Source organism: Oratosquilla oratoria, chromosome 24 (genome assembly GCF_046742065.1).
Source record: "Oratosquilla oratoria isolate Oo_2021 chromosome 24, ASM4674206v1, whole genome shotgun sequence".
Classification (NCBI taxonomy): Eukaryota; Metazoa; Arthropoda; class Malacostraca; order Stomatopoda; family Squillidae; genus Oratosquilla; species Oratosquilla oratoria.
In genome coordinates, this window is record NC_134800.1 from 8,236,690 (window position 1) to 8,242,799 (window position 6,110).

Sequence of the window (6,110 nt, forward strand, 5' to 3'; positions counted from 1 at the left end):
ATGGAAGTGGCAGAAAACTAAGAGTGTCTTACACAAATATAGATGGATTAATAACAGGATTGAATGAGCTGAATGATTATTTGAAAGAAAAAGAACCGGACATAATGGGAATTGTAGAAACAAAATTAAAAGGCCCACTACCACCCAACAGTGTAGGACATGATGCATACAATTATTGGATTAGAAACAGAGAGAAAAAGCAAGGGGGTGGAGTTATGTTCCTGACTAAGAAGGATATAAACGTGAAAGGTGTCATATATGGAAAGAATACAGTAGAGATGATTATGATAGAAGTGGAAGACAGAGATAAGAAGAGCAGAAAATTTGTGATCAATTATGTGCCTCCAAAAACAGCCTCATGGGAGGAGAGTGAATATAAAAGTATGCTAGAGGACACAAAGATAGCATTAACTAAAATAATGGAAGACGGAGGAAGAATAGTTATGATGGGCGACTTTAATTGCAAAGAAATCTGCTGGGAAGAAATGACAGTAAAGAGTGGTGATGACTCATGGGGAAATGCTCTACTTGAGATGATTACTGACCATTCAATGACACAATGGATACAAGAGAACACTAGGTATAGAAATGAAGAAGAACCATCGAGGCTAGACTTAATAATTACATCTGAACCTAGAATAGTGGACAAGATTGAATATAAAACACCAATAGGTAAAAGTGACCACATATTGATTGAACTGGAACTTAATGAAGAAAAATATATGAAAAGAAATGAACAATATAGAAAAGGAAGAATGATGTATGAAAAAACAAACTTTGATAAAATAAGAGAATTCTTCCAACAAGAAAACTGGGAAGAAATATACAAAGAAGAAACATCAGTGGAAGAGAAATGGAATATTTTGACAAAAATTTACAAAAAAGGAGTGGAAAAGTATGTCCCAAGACAAAAACAAGAAAAAGAATATGTAAAATGCTGGTACAACAAAAGTTGTAGGGAGTTAAAAGACAAAAGAGACAAAGCCTGGACCGGATGGAAAAAAGACAGAAGACCTGAAAAATGGAAAATATATACTGGTTATAGAAATGAATATGTACAAAAGTGCAGAGAGGAAAAAAGAAAATATGAAAAAGATGTTATAGAAAAGTGTAAAGATCAACCAAAACTATTCTACAGATTTGTAAACAATAAGCTGAAAAACAAACAAGACTTGGAGAAATTAAGACAAGGAGGAGTTGAATACACTGAGGAAATGGAAATGGCAGAAATTATGAACAAACATTTTAAATCAGTGTTTACAAGGGAAAATATACAACCTGAAGAGATTGAGTGGAAGGAAAAAGTCCCCCCTATGGAAGAAATAGAAGTAACGAAGAATGAAATATTGACACACTTGGGTAATTTTGATGTCAGAAAATCGCATGGGCCAGATGAAATAGCAAACTGGATTCTGAAAGAATGCAGGAATGAACTGGCAGACAAAATACATAGCATAATAAGCAGTTCCTTAAAAGAAGGAAAAGTTCCAGAAGATTGGAAAAAAGCAAATATAGTACCTATATATAAAGGAGGAAATAAAGAAGAACCTACCAACTATAGACCAGTCTCTCTAACAAGTACAATAGCAAAAATATGTGAAAGAATTATCAAAAGTAGATGGGTAAAATACTTGGAAAAAAACAACGTACTAAATCCAAGGCAATTTGGATTCAGACAAGGACGATCATGCGTCACCAATTTAATATGTTTCTATTCAAGGCTAATAGATATAATACAAGAAAGAGATGGATGGGCTGATTGTGCATTTCTAGACCTAAAAAAAGCTTTTGACAAAGTACCACATAAGAAGTTGCTTAAGAAATTAGAATATGAAGGAGGAATACAAGGTAAATTGCTAAATTGGATGGAAGACTTTTTGCAAGAAAGAAAAATGAGAGTAGTGATAAGAGATCAGCACTCAAAATGGAATGAAGTAATAAGCGGTGTCCCGCAGGGAACAGTTCTGGCCCCAATAATGTTTGCTATATATATTAATGATATGGATGAAGGAATTGAAAGCTATATGAGCTTCTTTGCAGATGATGCAAAATTACTGAAAAGAGTGAAAACTGAAGAAGATTGTGAATCACTACAGAGAGATCTAAATAAAGTACAAGAATGGAGTAGGAAGTGGGAAATGGAGTTCAATACAAAAAAGTGTAGTATAATGGAATTTGGAAAAAGCAAAAACAGAATAACAGGATCATATAATTTGGGAGAAGAAGGAATAAAAAGAGTAGAAAATGAGAGGGACCTGGGAGTCATTGTTATGAATAATATGTCACCTGAGAAACATATAAATAAGATTTTTGGAGAAACTTATAATTTAATAAGAACAATCAAAGTGGCATTTACATACCTGGATGAAGAAATGGTGAGGAAAATCCTAATCACCCTGATAAGACCAAGATTGGAATATGCAGCAACGATATGGTCACCAAGTACAAAAAAATGTATAAAAAAACTTGAAAGAATACAAAGAGCAATTACTAAACTGGCACCAACACTCTCAAAACTATCATATGAAGAGAGACTACAAAAACTTAAACTACAGACACTAGAGCAAAGAAGAGAGAGAGGAGATTTGATAGCTATTTACAGAATCATGAAAGGCATAGAAATTACTGATAGAGAGAATCTGATAAAATGGGATGACAGAAATACAAGAGGACACGGAAAGAAAATAAAAAAAGACAACTATAGAAGAGATTTGAAAAAGAACAGCTTTCCTCACAGAGCAATAGACAGTTGGAACAAGTTAGATGAGAAAGTGGTGTGTGCAAAAACAATACATGAATTTAAAAATAGTTTAGATAAAATGAGATATGAAGACGGGACCTCACGAGCATAGCTCCCCTTCCCGTAAAATACAACTAGGTACAACTAGGTAAATACACACACACACACACACACACACACACCTCATGGCGCTGTGGTTAGAGCTCTGGCCTGCCACTACGGAGGTCCGGGTTCGACTCTCGCCCGGGGCTGAAATAATATCAGTATCGCAGCGCTGAGGGGTGTTACTCCAACTCTCGTGGGCGGGGAGTTGGGTGTGTGTGTGTGTGCAAGGTCATAGCATTACCCATAGATCGGTCATACGAGCTCTGAGCTCTCTTCCGGGAGGCAAATAGCTGTCGATCACGAGTCCAACACGTGATCCAAAGACCAAGGTGAATACACACACACACATACATACATACATATATATATATATATATATATATATATATATATATATATATATATATGTTGAAGTATTTAAGACAAATGAGTGGAAGTGTGGTGAGTTAAACACAAAGAACAGTTGGAGTTTTATTCACTGACGTTTCGTCCTTACCAGGACATTCTCAAAGTACATACAGTTTCAGAAAATTAACAGCTTATATAATCCATCCTTGCCGTGTTCCCCTCCCTCTATACTCTCATCCGTCCTCTACCCGACTCCGACTATGTCACTTCTCCCTCTGTTCTCAATTGTCCTGTATACCTCCTTGACAATCAGAGTACTTACCGCTCCTGCTAATTTTATAAACCCTTCCCTATGGTTGATGCAGGGGTGGGAAGTGATGTAGGCTGCCTCCACTATTTTTCTTTTCTTTTTCTCTAGACCTTTGTGGAGCACCTCTATCTTTTTCCAATCTGGAAGATGACCACATTGGTCTAAATGAACTACTAGCGAGTTGGAGGTTCTGTGAGCTCTAACGTCATTTTTGTGCTCATATGTCCGTAGCTCCACGGACATATGAGCACAAAAATGACGTTAGAGCTCACAGAACCTCCAACTCGCTAGTAGTTCATTTAGACCAATGTGGTCATCTTCCAGATTGGAAAAAGATAGAGGTGCTCCACAAAGGTCTAGAGAAAAAGAAAAGAAAAATAGTGGAGGCAGCCTACATCACTTCCCACCCCTGCATCAACCATAGGGAAGGGTTTATAAAATTAGCAGGAGCGGTAAGTACTCTGATTGTCAAGGAGGTACAAAGGACAATTGAGAACAGAGGGAGAAGTGACATAGTCGGAGTCGGGTAGAGGACGGATGAGAGTATAGAGGGAGGGGAACACGGCAAGGATGGATTATATAAGCTGTTAATTTTCTGAAACTGTATGTACTTTGAGAATGTCCTGGTAAGGACGAAACGTCAGTGAATAAAACTCCAACTGTTCTTTGTGTTTAACTCACCACCCTTCCACTCATATATATATATATATATATATATATATATATATATACATATATATACATATACATATATATATACATATATATATATATATATATATATATATATAATTCCTCTGGAAAATGTTTTCACACATACTAAGCCACTTCTTGTTCTGTAGCACTATTCTTTCGAAGAAGCTTGTAGCGAAACTAGTCAAGTATGAAAATCGGATTAAGAATCCAGTCTTAAACTCTTCCCATCCGCATCCACTTGACAGAATGTCTCAACACACACACACACACACACACACACACACACACACACACACACACACACACACACACACACACACACACACACACACACACACACACACACACACACACACACACACACACAAATATATATATATATATATATATATATATATATATATATACTTAATAAGGAGGAGATTTCTTTATTTTTCCTTCGTATATTTTTCTCGAACGTTTTGCTTTACCATGTAGTTGAATAAATTATATTAAACAAAGTATGATGATATGAACGATATTATTGATAATTCTTATGGTAAAATTTTGTTTCATTGTTTACCCAGGCACTGTAAAGTTCTAGATAAGTACATCATCAACGTTTTAGAAATTAGTTATTCCCAGATTTGAAGACTATTTTTCCTTCGATCCTTATTTTTCAGAATAACAAATGAGAAAATATGGTATTATTACATTTTTAAGTTCTCTTGAGAATGAAAATTTAGAAATTATAGTATCATTATACGTTTTTTATTCAATCTTGAGCGCCCAATCTCTCTGTCACGATTCTACCACAAAACGACATTACGTCACGAAGCCGTGTAGCGCAACGTCAGGTTGGCAAGGATTGAATTCTTTTCCAGTGGGGCCTTATGCTTCAAAACCTATCCATGATTTTAAAACCACTATATTAACCTATTATAATCTAACATAACCTAATTCTCTCTGATATATCTATTGTCAAAAATTGTATTAGGTGGGATTTATCATGGGTAAACACATCAAAATATTGCTGGAAAAAATATGGCTACATCAAGGTGCAGAAGTATACGACATTGGCAAAGGGACCCAGTGGTAATGAATTCTAGTTTGGGGTCGGGACTTGCCTCTGCGTATTAGAGGTGGTGGTTGGAGTGTGGTTGGGATTATAGGGACGGTAGATCGACAACAATTATCCCTATTCTGGGGAATTTTGTCCTCAGATTGGGATTTTTTTATAGAACATTGAGGGAAATATGGCGAATTTTGCTTTTGGGGGATATTCTGAAGGATAGATAAATAATTAAGAAATTAACATATACTGGAGCTTATGTAATGATTGCTGAAAAATTAGATAAAAATCACGAAGTATGAATTAGAAAATCAAGAACAGATACTTAACATACACACACACACTTAATGTGTGTGTGTGTATGTGTGTGTGTGTGTGTGCGTGCGTGTCTCTCTCTCTCTCTCTCTCTCTCTGTGTGTGTGTGTGTGTGTGTGTGTGTGTGTGTGTGTGTGTGTGTGTGTGTGTGTGTGTGTGTGTGTGTGTGTGCGCGCGCACCAGGAAATGTGTTACTTAAAAACTAACTTGCTCAGGAATATCAGTTGTTTAATTATTCTAGTTTAGTATTTTTACAGAAGATAGAAATTCGTTCGCCATTTATTTTATTCATTTATTAATTTATTTATCTACTTATTATTTATGCCAAAAATGTAAAAACCAGATTTCTGCAGTGTATAACGACAAGAAGAAAAATACTGAATCATCAATTTATTATTATCATTTTATAACAATATTGTTTTCCAATGCAAATTAAGTACAGTTGTATCGGCATTTCTAGGGATTTTTCTTCAATTCAGGGATTCTTCAGGGCAAGTCTAGGGAACAACCGATCTGCATGTGAGAAGGAAGGAGGGAGAGACAGA